Below are 17,199 nucleotides of genomic sequence, written 5' to 3'. Positions count from 1 at the left end.
TTCTTATTTCATCACAATATGTTGCAGTCAAAGTATTTTTATCATTATGTTTACCAGTCCAACTCAGCTGACTCCCAACTGGCTCCATGCTATGGAACAAAAAGTCTGTCTCTTTCTCATCTGTCCTTCTCTCACTGCATGGATGGTTCTTTTGCTTTTAACAATGTCAGCATCATTTGAATTCCTCATGTCTTTGGGACAACCATACAAGAGATCTTTTCAATGGTATTTGTGCAACTACTGGATCATAAACAACAACTCAATGGATTCCCCAGTTTCCTTATTCAGGATCATTCTATTTTACCTTGAGATGCAGTTACATCAGCACAATACCAAGATATGGATTCCTCTGCTGCCAGCTTGTCCAGTGATATATATATCTTCTTGAATGCCTTGCTTTAGTGATGAGGTGCATATCTCAACAGTCAGAAATTTCATGGTCTATGAATGGATAGTAAGGCTTCCCTACACAACATTTTGGGCCTTCTTGATTTCTAAAAGGCAATATCTCATGACTTGGGGCTAAATAAGCAAACAATTTTAGGCTTCACTCTAACAATTAAATAGCTGTCACAGTAGCATTACTTCATTACACTACTTAAGTAACTTCTCTGGGACTTATTGTTACTTAAGTACTCAAGAACTATATTATTTTTGATAAAACTTTGTAGAATGGACAGCAACAATCTATCAGAGAATATTTTATTTTTACTTTGCCATGGTGATAGTTTTATTTACATCAATCAGAGCATGCGTATTCTTTCAAATGAGACAATACAAGCAGTGCTGCTGAGCAGGAAAAATAATTTACATCTACTATTGAGTGTAATAACTTTGTCCCTGTGTAGCCATCTTGTATGACACAAAAAATCATGGCCTTATTAGAAAGACATACTTTCACAGAAAACAGTATTGGGAAATTTACTGAAGTTGCAGCGTACAAGTATTTGCTTAGTTCAGTGTGGTTCTTGTTCACAATGAGACAAGCTAATCTAGCCAGTAGGAGTGTTAAAAATCAGATGCTGCTGAAGCTAAATAATAAGTGGAGTGTGTGGGAAGAGCTATACCATAGACAGTAACACTGATTGTTTCAATAAAAGTAAAGTTTGTTGAGTTAATATTGGGTAGTGCCTTTATGTGGGATTTAAGTTAAACATAGACTATTTTTAAAAATGCATTCAGTCCTTATTTTTGCTAATACTTTTCACTGTATTGTTACTTGAGTGCTGTATATATTTAGTACTTTTATTTTTTACTTGAGTAAATATTTTCTAAAATAATAGTACTTTTACTGTTGTAAATATTATCATTGCTTTACCCACTTCCTATATGGTGTCTTGCATTTCCAGTCAAAGAGGCACTTCGTTCAGGGTTCTTTGTCTTTGAACGTTGGATCTCCTTTTTCAGGACCACTCCTGCCATGTCATTCGACTAGCTTGCCATGTACCATGGGTGAGGACTTTGGTAACCAATCAAATTATCTCAACCCAAACAGGTTCTCCCAAAGAATAGATTCTGCATTACAAGTTTTCGTCTGTTGGATGGATTCTTGCTTTGATACACTGATGATTGGTTGATTGGCCACTTGTTGGTACACACAACTACTGACAATTTGGTCTCTAGTACCTCATCCTTCAGCCTTTGCAATAGATGCTTTCTATCATGATGGAATGAAATTACAATGCCATGCCTTCCCTTCAATTTGTATGTTACCCATGGTCTTAGCTATGATTCATTCCAATCCATAGTTAAGTACTTTTGATAGCACCAGATATGCAGCTAAACCCTGGTTTCTGTTTATGCAGTACTTTCATGAGTAGCCCCCTCTTCTACTTCCTCTTTGATCATCTCTCTGAAGGCAACCATCATCTGACATTGTACACCAAACTGTCCATAAGCTCAAGCTTCAGGCATGTAGATTATGTTCTCCTTTGCACATTATCAGTGTTTAATTTCCAAGATTACCATATATCTGGGTTAGCCTTTGCTTAGTCCTGCAATGGACATGTATCAATGGAAATGGCACACATGTCACCATTGGTATATTGAGAGGAGGTTGAATCTACTTTAATCAGAAGTGCCAATCATAACTCATTTTTAGTCTGGCTCTGTGTCAAGAATTTTACATCTCCCAATGTTTCACTGCATAAGACAGCCTTATTTAACACTTTTCAATTATAGAGACAAAATATTCTTTGAGTCCCTAGTACTCTCCAGACTACCTGTGTTGTTTTGAGTTCTTTCTCCCAAATGGCCATTGCAGTTACCTAACTGGTATGTAAAGGTGGCATTACATTACATTTATCAACATCCATTTGAGTCCTTGGCCTCACACGCCATGTATTACTTGTCCGTCAAGTTTATTTTAATAGTACGTTATTAAACGTACCTGTGCATAGCCACCAATAGTTTTAACCTTATGTTCAAGAGCACCTGTCACAAACCTTGGGTTATTCTGATGAAACAGTGATATTCAACTGTCACTCTTATAATACACTCACAGTTACAAAGTGTGGAGTGCATTTTCACAGCAACAGTATTTAACCTTTAACTTTTAAATTCAGTCTTGATACATAACCACAAGGCCCTGCTTGGCCCAAAGAACATTTAATGAAAATGAAATTATTACTGTGTTTATAAAATGAGAGCTTCACATCAACAAAATATAATAACTTATGACTGCATACTTGAATGGTACAGGGCAGGACAATGTGTTTTATACACACTGTTTTGATATGCAAATATTTAATTGTTTTAATTTCAGTTTATTTGGGATGAGGAAAGTTACCTGGTTAAACACATTTTAAATTTGCTTGTTTCAATAACAATACATGATATTGTGTTCTAAATGGTAATTAGTCAAGTATCTTGCAAGAAAGATGGGTAATAATACCTGCAACTAGAAAGTAGTCCTGTCTGTCATTTAATTAGATAATGGCCAAGAGTTTCCACCATGCCAGCACAAATTGATAAAGGCAACATGTAGAATAGCATTCCCTGTGCAAATCTGGCTTAAGTTGTTATTGTATTTTTTAGTATTCTCCTCAGTTAGTCAGATTCATGTTGAAATTTTAGATTACTAAAGAATTTATATATATTGTAGAGATCTTACATTTGAGGTTTCGAAGAGATTGTGCAGAAGTTTTAGATCTTTGGTAACATTTGTGACTTCTTTTAATTTTATATATTTTAACTTGGTTTAAAAGTATTCAGCTTTGTAGTTTACCATACAAATGGGGACCAATCACTAGACTGGTGAGGGAGAGATCACTTTGTTTTATTTCCTCTTTCTTGCAAGTATAACACATGACAAACACTCTTGCTTTTGGTGTTTCATATTGCAATTGTGCTTTTGTGAATAAACATTGTACTTTTACATCTTTCAACTTTGAGACTTTCTTTCAGTCATACCCAGTTGGTGATCTGAAAGATGCACAGTCACACACCATAGACCATTTTATAAGAACCTCTAATTGGTGAGTCTAACTGACTGCTTTGTGAGAAAATCATTCTCAGGAAAATACCACATTTATAGCAACTGTATAATATTTACACTATAATTAAATTACTAGAGGTATTTTAATCTTCTGAATCGTCACCACTTAATATATGTGTTTTCAAACATTCAGTGTGTGTATTTTGAATAGTTCCTTATAAAAATGCATATTCTGTGTACAGAGATTGTCATTTCCAAAAAACATAATCTTAACAAAAAAAACAGAAACAGGAGAAATTGCCCAGATAGACAAATGCGAACCAGGAAGTTATTTTTCACAATCTCACAAGTTGAAAAAATCTAGAACTTGACACAAACATCAATTGAAAGTATGAATATTGTATGTTGTATGCTATGTAAAAATCTATTACTGTACACTATGTCAAATAAGAGACAATTTGGATGCACAGTATGAGTAAAATAGTACACAACATTAATTAACAGTTGTGACATCGGAGTATACGAAGTTACAAATGGAGAATAAACAGGATGCTACAGGAAAAGTAGATATCTAAATAATTTGTATTATAAGATGCAGTTGAAGTAAAAAATGTAATCCAATTATTATTATTTATCAAAAAGATAACATTGAGGCCTCTTTAATCTAAGCAGTCATAGAATTTAGAAGATTTAACAGCAGTAAACTAAAGTTTTCTTCAAAAAAGTGGACAATTTGCAATGTTACTAAACTATGCTCTGTTTCCCAAACTGTAGAGTACGGCTGCAAAAGGAGTTGCAACATGATTTTGGCTTACAACCACCATTTTTTTTCTGTAAGGAATACATATGCCCATCTTGAATACTTATAAAATTTATTTTTTAAAGTTTTTTACATTTGATTGATATCACCAACAATGCTATATCACAAAATGATGATAATCATCTTTCGAAAACCAAACCTGAACTTTGGACTAGCCCAGGCTACCCATCATTTTACCCTAAGATATCTTCTGTCATTTTAAGCTAGGCTTCCCCCATCCTCAGTGGCACAATAGTATGTTTGCAAACTCATAACATTAAAAACTGGGTTTCAATACTGATTGTGAGAAAAGCACAGATAGCCTATAGTATAGTTTCGTGCTTAACTTTAAACAAACCCTTCATTGCCTTTATAATGGTTCTACAGAAATGATTTGTTTCCTTTATTCTGCAGCAAAAGCAACAGTAGGGCTACTGAACTCAGCAGTCACAACAGGCTCCAGGTAAGGCCATATAATACAGGCTTGTGTGAGCTTCAGAGTGTGATTACATAGTATCCCTGGCTACCATGCCATTGTTATTGTATTTTCAAAATTCTGCAGGCCTTTGACATATGCTCGATGTACCTAGATAAGTTAAAATCATTTGTGACCCTTTGAGCTTGCTTCTCCCCACATCTCAAGGAAATTTTCTACACTACTGATCTCCACTTAATTTAGTTGCCCAGTTCATAACAGGAAATTCTTCTATCATCTACTTAAAATTTGATTTTTTTGGAATTTGGATCCAAAATATCATTTTTAATTATCTCCACATGTAAAACTTAAAATATTCCACAATTATGACATTATTAACAACTGTAGTTTCTTTAAGTGCTCTGTAACAAATTCCAATTAAAACCCAAACTGAGTCAATCATCTCAATACTATTAACTTGAATATACTCACTTAAATAGGATCTAACTCACATTTTTACATGTAGAGCCACTCCTCGACTTTGTGATTTATCCCTATAAGTGACAACAATACGCTTATTGAGGAAAGACACAAAGAGCTTGAAGGATGGATTATCTTGGCGTTCAGAAACCATTCTGCCCCAACACTGCACTAACCATTCTAGCAGTTTCTCAAGGATCTTTCGATTCTCTCTGCAGTCATTGAGGATTTCGAAACCCTCAACATGGCCCATTGTTACTTGACACTGTTGCAGAAAAATCAGTTTCCTCAATGCTTGGCTGTCTCAGCTACCCACTCTCGGTCATTCTTGCAGCTTGTCCTTGAATGCTTCTTTTACCATGAATAGATTCCAATAACGATCATTCAGGATTTTTCTGGCACTCTAGTAGGCAGATCCTGAATCAAAATAAAAGGTTCCCTCTATTGCATCCTTGGCCTCTCAACCAAGATACTTCTTCAAATTCTGGATCCGCTCAGTGGGAGCAATTCACCTTGAGTCTATAAGTGCTGCAAAGGAAGCCTTCCACCCTGGATATTTCAGGGTATTCCCTTAAAATATAGAAGGCACAGGTGCGGCAAGACGATTGATGTTCACCACATCTATGAACGTCTTTACAAGCGACTGTATATCAGGGATAGTTTTTCCTGACGAGGAGTAGCTCTTGGCAACTGCAAATCATGTTAAGTGCCATCTATGTCTGATGATTCATCATCAAGAGCTTGTTTTCCGAAGAGTTCACTAACTGTTCATTGTTTTTCTAGTTCATGTCGTTGTCACTGAAGTTCCCCTTGAGCCTCTTCCTCTTCTTTGTGTGCAGACACCTCTGCCTATATATACTCCAGCTCATGTTCTTTCCTTCTTGCCTTTTCTGCCAGTAGAGCTACGGCTTGAGCAGCGAGAGGTGCTCTCCTCGAGGCAGTCATCGACCTTGACCTTGTTAAATTGCTGACCCAGCTGAAACCTTTCAATGTTTAGTCATTTGTTGTCCCATATGAAGTATCGTCTGGATATCACTTTTGCTCTGTCTAATAGAAGCCTAATATCAGGTGGTTCCTCGTTCTCTGTATGATCATGAACCTCAGAGTTCAGTCTGTCAAGACAATCCAAACTACTATTCAGCTGTTCCATTGTAACATGAATTTTTTCGGGACGACACACAGAGTCAAAAGTTTCTCTACCTTGTCACATAGCTGCATGCTCTGCTTGAACCAGATCAATGGTTAATAACCTCCTCATTCTTTTCCATAGCCTTTAGAGATGGCATGCAAACTCTAGTACTACAATGGGTATCTAATGCATTTCGAGCATTAATGGAAGTAAGTTTCAGGATGAGCATCTACAGCCACTACAACGTATTAGGAAACATGAGTATGAGTATTGGCAGGGATCGGAATGTCATTTACAAAGAGAATGTATAATAAGGAGCTAAGTACAGAGCCTTGTGAACTCCAGCTAGTAAAGGGAACGAGTGAGAGAGTTCATTATCAACTTTAAAAGCTAGCTATCCAACGGATAAAGGTATTCGGAATGCTTATGGAGAACAGTTTATAAAGGAAAACATATTGCCATACAGAATCGAAGGCCCGTCTGACATTGAGAAATACACTCACGCAACCTGGTTCTGGTTAAAAGCTTGGAATAGGGATTCAGTAAGTCTAACAAGGTGGTCAACGGTTTGACGTTTTCGTCTGGAGGCATTTTGGATATTAGATAAGATGTTATTAGTTTCAGCAAAGAAAGTAAGTCTATTAGTGATGATTTTCTCCAGTAGTTTGCTTAAGGTATAAATGAGGCTAATAGGTTTGTAGTTTGAAGAATCAGACAGGTTAGATAAGGACTTGGGGATGACAGTGATAGTGGTTGTTTTCCAGTAATTAGGGTAGTAGCCATGCAAAAAGGAATAACTACATATAGAAAGTAGATGATTTAGAAAGGTCAGGGATAAATGTTTCATGGCGCAGTTATTTATGCCATCTATTCCGGGGGCACTATTGCTTTTAAGTCGTTTGATGGACATTTCGAGTTTGGTTTGGTGGTTTGAATGGTTTGGTGATATAAGCGTTATGGATGAGAAGGTCTAAACTGAAGTTGGGAGTTAATATTTTGCGATGTTGGGTATGAAATTATTTATATTAACGAAGTGAGTGTTGACAAAAGCGGAGAGGTTAGATGTTGTGAAGAAATTCTTAAGGACTTTAGCAAAAATTGTGCATTTGTTCTTGTCAGTAGAAGCCATTTGGTTGTTATGTACTAAGTTGTGAGTGTTAAGATTTTGTGATGACTTACAAACAAATTTAAATTTATTCAAGAATTATTTAGGATGGTTGCAGAAATTGTCTATTGAGGTGCAGAAGTTTTCCCATCTAGCCATCTAGTTATTTGTTATTGTTGTATTAGTCGTTTAATGGTATAGTTTCTTTAATTGATAAATGTTTTGATGTGGTAATTACGTGTAGAGACAAAACGTCTACGTAGACGACGTCTTTCAGTAATGTGGCTATGGATTTCGGGAGTTAAGGTCCAGTGATGTAACGGCGGGTGCGTACCTGAGCAGGAGTGACAGAATGGAGGGCATTAGTAATAGATTTAGTAAATTTAATAACAAGATCGTCAAGGACTTGGAAGCCAGAGATTAAGGGAGAAACATAGAAGGGAGTGTTAGACAGAGTAGATTTAAAAGCATCCCAGTTGGAATTGGAAAGTTAAGGATAGAAGATGTGGGAAGGGAAAAGCAGGAAGAGCTATTAAAAAGATGGAAGGACACAGGAAGGTGATCACCTCAATATGATTGTTGACTGGAAAATCAGAAGTATGAGGCAGATGGTTAGGGTGACTATGACTAGATCAAGAATATCTTGGGAGGCATTAACATGTGTGTGTGTGTTTGATAATCCTTGTTGATACGTGTTAGATTGTTCAAAAGTAAAAAGTTACGAATAATATGTCTGTTACGATTGTTGGTGCAACAGAAGAATTCTTTGTGCTTAGAATTTAAGTCACCAAGGATTATGGAGTGTTTGTGGAGAAAATGGCGTATTGTAAAAAAGTGAAGCCGGGGAACTGTGAGGGGCTGACGTAAATTAAGATTGTGATGATTGGTAAGCAATTAGGAGTTAGTTCAGCTAAAACAGTTTCATTATGGGGCTGAGAGGGAGGCTTCAGAATTTTAATATTTAACTTACGTTTGTAAAGAAAGGCAATGTTTCTAGTGGGGGCAGAATGGGAGACAGAGAAAATTTTATAACCAGGGAGGGTAAAAGAATGATTGATATTTAGTAAGGTTTCATTTATTGAGATGATGTCAGAGTTTAGAGTGTTGTAGAGGTCTAAAAGCTCATATTTTTTAAAGTAAAAGCCACCTTGAATATTTATGTGTAAGAATGAAACCATACCACTTATCTGGAGGAGAAGTGCCCTTTCTTGCTTGAATCTAGTGGTACGTGACATTCAAACTGGATTGCTGATGTCTAAAAGAACTTGGTAGAGTGGTATATCCAGGAATATAGTTGGTGGAGAGACTCGGATTTGTTTTATATCAACAGGAAAGCAATATCAGCAACAAAAATAGCGAGCCGTTCATGGAAGGCACTACCAAAACCCCTGAGTTTCTTGGGAGTAGGCTCCGAAAGTTGTTGAACCCGGTCTTGTTGAAAGTTGGGTTTTGGGTTTTCAGGGCTGCTGCATAGTTGACATGTGAGCCTGGACAGATTTAGTATTGGCAGCAGGAAGGCTGTGGAAATCACTGAAAGGTCCACCTGAAAGTGTTGGTTTGCCAAGTTTCAATTTGTTTAGTTCCAGCACTTGTTAGTATTTAGGGCAGCCGTGATAGGAGGCAACATGATCACCATTGCAGTTGCTGCACGTAGTTTCCTGATGGGCCTCTGGCAGTTACTCACATGGTGTAGAACCCACAGCAAACACATCGCGGAGAGGCTTTACAGGCTGCAGGGGTATGACCAAAACGGTGACATTTGAAACAGCATTCTCTGACGAGTTTCCACTGGGCTATCCTTGTACCCCAAATAAAAGCAAGGATATCTACGTTTAACGTATAATCTCCAACCATCATACCATGTTTGCTGGCCTGGCATGGCCTAGTGCGTTAAGGCGTGCGCTTCGTAATCTGAATTTAATTTAATTTAACATATAAACGTATATTCATAAAGCCGATGGGCTCCATCTGGGCCGAGTGTGATGATTTTCGTGGATAATTACTGATAAAAAAGCAAGACATTTATAGATTTTTTTTATATTGTTACATTTTCACTATATTGTCTTTGTTTCAGAATTTCAAAGGGGCCCGGCATGGCGTAGCGCGTTAAAGCGTGCGTTTCGTAATCTGATGGTCGCGGGTTCGCGCCAAAACATGTTCGCCCTCCGCCGTGGGGCGTTATAATGTTCGGTCAATCCCACTATTCGTTGGTAAAAGAGTAGCCCAAGAGTTGGCGGTGGGTGGTGATGACTAGCTCCCTTCCCTCTAGTCTTATACTGCTAAATTAGGGACGGCTAGCACAGATAGCCCTGGAGTTGCTTTGTGCGAAATTCCAAAAAAAAAACCTTGTTTTTTTTTGTGTGAACATTTTGATATACATTTGTCATTATACTTTTCAAATTTTAAGTGTTCAATAGATCACTTCCTTTCGTATTTTGAGCAGAAATTAAGCAATTGAAACAAGTAAACACTTAAATAATATAGGAATTGGTGATGTATAATTAAATCAAATAAAGAATTTTAAAGTTAAACTGATGTCACTAAATCTCTGTTTCATTTCAACCTGTAAACGACGGCCATCATCACTCAGTGCTGCTACCTAGAACATTCCCGCTGCTTCTTTTTTGTAGTAAATACGTTTTCCATTGCTGTCAAATTGTACTTTTTTCAACAAAATTGACCGAACTTAGCCTCGAAATCAAATATAAAGTTAAATTCTTTGATGACAGCAAGTATTTGATTATACTGCGACAAATTATATGATGTTTTCTTTTCAAAGTGTACAGGAAAAAGTAAGATGGTGTTTGTAATGTTAAAACTAAATCAAACTGAGGAATAAATATGTAATGTAAAAAATATATATAAATAGACCGGTATTCTCAGTATTACTTTACATATAAAAATATATAGTTTTTATTTTGGTATGCTTTTTTTATCGAAATGGCGAAGCTATTTTCTTTGAGTAGTACAATTGTCTTGTCAGGTGAACTTGGATAAAGTGTGCTACAACGATTGAACAGCACTTAATGAAACAGATATTGTGGTTAGTAAACTCAAGTAGAGGATTGTAAAAGGTTTAATACTTATTCAGTGTGTTAATATTCTTGTATTTCTAACGTTTATTTCAGAATTTTCTGATCATATTTCATTAAGGTAAAAATCGATATTTTTTAATGCGTCCGTCTAGCTGAGCTGATTATTCTTTATTCGTTGTCACATGTTTTGAACAATTGTCGTCTATAATTATGGAAATCGTTCCGCTAGTAGAATTAAATGTGTACAAATGCTACAAACGTATTCAACTTTGAACTCAAACTAAACACCTAGAGTTATTTTAACAGAAAACCAGTAGTTAAAAAAACATTCATAAATACCAGTTGAATTAACATATTCCACTTGTGTGCATTTTACGAATTCTTTGCACCTAATGAGCACGGGTTCGATGCTGATAAAGTATATCTGTATATAAATAAGAGTGATGAATCAGGAGCATGCGTCGATTCGTGATTCATGTTATGAGCTATGATTCGAAAGTTCACATTTCTAGTAGCAATAGGCTGCAGAGCAGGTTTCGCGGTTTTAACTGTGGTGGAGTTATGACTATCATAAACAATCCTACTAAAAGTATCCATCCCTTTAGTACTTTGAAATCATGGATAAATATGCCCGACCATTTGTTACCTGCTTTTTTTAAACCCATGTACCACACAAGATGTTCAGCAGTTAGAGATTAAGGATCGTTATTCTTCAAATATGGGATCTCTGACCTGCGTTTTGTGGTTTTAACATTCGAAAAGTTTTATTTATGGCACTCGGTATTGTATATCAGGCATTTCGATACCACAGGAAGACTTGACTTATTTTCTAATAGGACTAATTAACAATAACAAAAAAAAAGACATTTTATGATATTTAAAGTAAAGAAAGTGCTTAATCAACTCAATCGCCTGGTAACATACGAGTAGAAGATTTTCCAATGGGTTTCGACAAATACTGAGACGTTTGATTTCAAACTGTTTCGTCTGTACTCTCGCAAATATGAATAGCTTGGCTGTAATCTACCCTCGCAAACAATCTAACAAATGTGTTGCTGAGCTTGCAAATACACAGATATTATACATTATACAGTTCAAGAATATCCAATCCCATTAGTTGATTCTTTGGTTTTTTTCTCAAGAAAATAAAATTTATATATTTATCAATGAAACTGCTGGTAGTGTTCATATTTTCCAAAAACGTAAACCTGAATTGAATTTCTCACGGTAGCCTAACAGAGTCATCATGAAAACACTGCTGAAAGATGAAACCCAAGTCAAACTTTTTAAGGTAACCTGAAAGAAACGTTGTCAAGGAGACATCTCTAATTGCTGAAACTTTATACATCTGTTTAAGAAATTATTGTACGTTTATTTTGATACGTCAGTAAATCACCACTCATGCTTGGATCTGTTTTCCGGGAATTTGAAGAATTCACAGAAGTGACTTATTTATAATGGAAAAGAAGTAATTGCTGTACAAGTTGAAAATGACAATTGAGATATTACACCACACCGAGGTAGTTCTATGTTACTGCATATTTATAATTTTAATATTTTTATGAGGATAGTAATAATTATATACATACACACACACACCTAATCATATACATAAAAACATTAAAAAGTAAATCATAAAATTGCGATTATAAATATCAACTTAAAATGCTAAAAAACAAAAATCATTTTAAGTGTTATATCCCATTGCTTACATTTGTCTGTTAATCGTATTTGAAATATCTTTGTCTTAAGCGCAAAATCTGTGCTGTTCTTACCGCAAAATACAACCCTGAATTTTATTAGACCTTAAGCTTATCTCTTAGACACCAAATAGTTGAGAATTATTAAAAATATATCAATGCCGATACTGGAATGAATAAAAAGAATATTAAACAGTACGCAACACATACATAGATATATGTATAACTAAACAATATTTTTGTTCCTTTGTTCTAAGCAGCAGAAATACACAATGGTCTGTCTGTGCTCTGCATACTGGTGGTGTCGAAATCTGAGTTTTTTTATAGTGTTGACTTGCCGCTGAGTAACAAGATGGAGTCAAATCTTTTAAAATGAAATCAAAAATAGTTTCACAAAATTATCTCTCAGAACAAAATTACAAATCATACGTTTTGTGAAAACAAATAAAAATTTAAATGAATTTTATCAAACCAATCCATTTTCGCGCCACTAAGTACCCCAAGAAACAAGCTAATTAAACATTATACCATTTGTAAGAAAAGTAAATATAAGTATAATTTTTAAAATAACGTGTCTGTGAAAATAGATCTACAAAGTGATAGAGATATCCTGTTAATTAGACATAATCCAAAAATATAAATCATAACGAGACAGCTGCTAATGAATACCAAATACAGGCTAGATTTTGAGTACTAAAAAACTTTTAATCTGAAAAGTCCTGATATTTTCTAGCATTCGATGTTAGGAGCTGGTTCTTGTAATGGGTTCTTACTCGTAAAATCATTAAAATGATAGTAGACTTAGCACCACAGTGGTAATTTTTTTAGTAATTAAAAAAAAGTTATTTCGAATAAGTAAATACTCCAACCATAACCTTACGAGACAAGAAGTATAACAAATCATCATATTTTACAGATGAATGAACAAAACTTTAGTGAAAACATTTTATTTGAACCGAATATTTTAATCGACGTCAAAAAATAGATTTGTAAGAGTTCGTAAAGAATAGTAATAATAATAAAATTTGATTATAAAGAGTCAATAAACGTTAATAAGAAACTCTGGCCTAAATCATTTCCTATCGTGAGAGGTAGAAAGCTTCGCAATGCTCAGCACCTTGCACATACACATTTTCCTTTTAAAGGACGCCAAGCAGATTCAGTGTCAGACGTAATTTGCTTTGAAAATCAGGTTAGACCCTCCTGAAAGAGACAGCGACAAGGTCCTTAAAGATTTCGTTTGCACCAACCAGACTGGAAACTCTACAAGTTGCCAACTTAGTGTTTCAGGAATGTGGACAAAGCAGTTGTTAACAGTTATATAACAAGGGGCGTGTTTATATAAGCATGTTTTATGGTTGTGTGCTAGGTATTCATTCTACGGACAAGAATGTATGCGCACATTTGTTTCATCTGGGTATGAATCTCACTATTATTTTGTTTTGTGTTGCAGATTGAAAAGTAAACTTTATCTGTCCTTCGGAATGATACTTTGTAAAATTTGTTAAGTACATTAAGTGTCAAAACGTAGATTATTTTGTTATTCATTTGAAACGCGAAATGACAATTTTCATTACAAACCGAAAAGTCTTATGAATAGCTTACCGATATCCTCACCAACACACACACACACAAACAGGAAACTCTGATGGTTTAAGTATTAGAGATAATACATCACTGAAGGAAGACATCATCAAGATAAAATTTTATCATACATTTTAAAGAAAACCCACGTTTAGAAAGATACAATTCGCTTTACGTTATCAGCACCCTTCTTATCTGGATGACACACTTAATCTCATTTGGAATTCTTGTGTTTCTTATATTTGTGTATAATTTTACAGACAGCTTTAACGCTGATTGGTAATATATGAAACGTCATTGTGTCCACTTGCATATTTGTCAGTAAACTGCCACACAATTACAGTTTTGTTCTACAAAGTCTTACCACATAAAATATCATCACATCCAACTGATCACCATAAGAAGCTTTGCAATATTCACTAGAACGTTTACCAAACTGAAATTCGTTATATCCATTTGTTTACTCTCACAAAAGTAGATTTGTCTACCAAAAATATTTTCATATATAACGTCATTTTATTCATCTCAAACTTATCGTTGTACCTCTAGATTGTTGTCTTACAGAATGTCATTATATGAGTCTGCTTGTCATCAGAAACGTACACTCTTATGATAATGCTTGTGGAGCATTTTTTTAACAAAAATTCTCGTCTCACTGAATGATATTATATACAACTCTCTATGGGTTCATATTCTTGATCTCACTAATTGCTATGTGTTTCAGGTATTTTAAACATATCTTTGTTTGTTTGTTTCGGAATTTCTCACAAAGCTACTCGAGGGCTTTCTGTGCTAGCCGTTCCTAATTTAGCAGTGTAAGACTAGAGGGAAGGCGGATAGTCATCACCACCCACCGACAACTCTTGGGCTACTCTTTTACCAACGAATAGTGGGATTAACCGTCGGTGTGTGGTGATGACTAGCTGCCTTTCTAGTCTTACACTCTAAATTAGGGATGGCTAGCACAGATAGCGAAATTCAAAAACAAAACAAGTTTCGATTATAGATTTAGAAAGAGAAGATCATGTTTTGATAATTTGCTGGATTTCTTTGAAAGTTTACGTTTAACCCGGGCATGGATATGAAATAGACGTGGTATAATTTAATGTTTATAAAGCTTGTGATAAAGTGTCGTGAACGGAGATTTCTTAAGTATGGTGGTGAAAGAAATAACCAGTTCGAGAGTTGTTTGATAGAGAAGGTTAATATAAACGGTGTTAAGTTAGCGGATTAACTGGCAAGGACCTATCCAAGGTCGATTAGTATTCATATTTGCAATGGTACTACAGAATATCTGGAACAATAGAAAAGAATTATATGGCTGACTCTGAAATTTACAAGCCCACTTGTGTCAGAGTTGGAACAGTACTCTAGCTGTTATTAAGAATGACCTATATTCAGTAGAAATAATTTAACAGTGTATCTTGTGTGCGTTTTTTGTTTTTGCTTTAGTTTAGTTAGGGCTAAACATTACCGTAATTTATTACATCAATAAATAATGACATATGAAACTTATAATGTTATGCTTTAATCTGTTAGGCCTCTTTAAAAACTTAAATCTTTTAATGTTATACAAAATGTCTACTGAACTAAATAATGTATATTTATATCCGTTTAAAAGAGAGCGCGAACATGAACGTTTTCAGGACAAACAAAACCGAATATAGTTATCATGTTGATACATGCTTCAAGTGATATACCTGTGAGTTCTGTAATAGATCGTATACTATTTCTCGTTTTCGTCAGCGAAGTTAATAATGAAACATTCAGTAAGTTTGTTAAATCTGTGGTTCATGTGTTCTTAATGGAATTTTTAAATTGTACACTCAAGGTCTTAAAGTTTTGGGGAGATTTGGAGCTAGTCTAACACCTGGCAGATGTCTTTTAATAAATCATTAGATACGAGGTTGTACATACTGATTATCATACCATTAATTATTGTAAATCTGTAGAGAAAACTAGAGAAATTAATGAGGAATAACTGTAATGTGCGGACTAGTTCCTTTAAAAACCTAATTATATTTACTTTATAAATATAGATCCAATATCTTGTCTACTATCTGGTTGCAGTATTTAAAGATATTTGTCTGAAGTACCACAGGGTGAAGAAAATGTGGTCTGAAGTTTTATTACATAGGTAACATCCTAATGTACTTTTAATAAAATAGAATTACCAAGAAAATCTGATACATTTAGTGTCATAGGCACACATGGGCAGGTCTGAAAAATCTGTAATTAAGCCTAGAAAAAAAAATTTAATTGTGTATGTATATAATTTGTTATAAACAAAAAAAAGCTGCTACACTACTAAAAAAAATCCACCAAGGTACAGGCTATAATGTAGGATATAAAATGTACTATTGTAGGCTCTGAAGGTTACTGATGAAGTAGGACCCAAATTATGGTGGGGATACACCTTCTATCAGTCTTAACCTCTGTTTGCCAGTCTCATGTAACGAATAATTAAATGATAAAATAATCAAAGGAATAGAAAGAGAAATTAGAGAGTGAGATGTGGGTATTCAAGCCCACAACACTCCACAACTATATCACCCTCTACTGCTTGCAGAGAGTTGTGGAAAGGTGATTGCTAAGATTTAAGTTGTTTATCAGCTTATAAATGACAGGTAGCAAAATGGTTAAGATATATTAGTAGCAGTGACTCAGTTGGCGTGAGAAATAACTGGGTTTACGCCAAAATGTCGTTTGCAGGAGAATATTCAATAGATGAAACTTTACGAGAAAGTGAGAAAAGTATATTTAATTAGTTGTACTCATCATTAGATTAATTGTTAGTTTCACTCTAAATGAGAACTTGCTCTTATTGGAAGTTGGTATTAAGTACACTCACATGTTCACGTATAGCTCATCTTGTTTTTCGATTGTAACTGTTTTAACAATCTATTCAGTTGTTTGACTTTTGATTAGTTGAAGTCTTTTCTCTTGGTATGGTTATCACACATTACTAACTTCTTATTAACCACGGTATACTTCAATGCCTATTTATTACATGTCATCTACGTTCAAATATCCTGATGTAATAGAATAGCTCTAGCTCTAAATGATAATCTGTTCAAATACAGTTTGTTTGTTTTCATTTAAAGGGAAGTCCGCAATAAGCATAAAGGGTGGGTGTTTTCTGCGTTTAATACGATCAGTTCATCACTTTATGCTAATAAGAACCAAAATCCCTAATTTTGAACATCTTTCAAAGTTTTGGAATTGTTTTATAGACCAGGTTAAGCATTGTTTTCCAATGTGTGGGGATTTTTAGGTCTTAACATGATTATTAAACTATTGATGTAAGCAACGATTTCAAAAGAAAACATCAACGATTACTGGATTTTCTAATTATCAGCTAATTACAAGTTCTCTAAGGATTTAGTTTTAAATCACTTAAAGCATTTCTCAAAATTAGTAGGTTTATTTACAGAGTTAAACTTTATCATCATATTGTACATCTAACTGAAAACACCAGGTTTTTGTAGAAGTGTATTAGAAAGTACCAGGCTTAAC

Source organism: Tachypleus tridentatus, unplaced genomic scaffold, assembly GCF_004210375.1.
Source record: "Tachypleus tridentatus isolate NWPU-2018 unplaced genomic scaffold, ASM421037v1 tig00037735_pilon, whole genome shotgun sequence".
Lineage (NCBI taxonomy): Eukaryota > Metazoa > Arthropoda > Merostomata > Xiphosura > Limulidae > Tachypleus > Tachypleus tridentatus.
The sequence above is the reverse complement of the archived record's forward strand: the minus strand, read 5'-3'. Positions refer to the sequence as shown.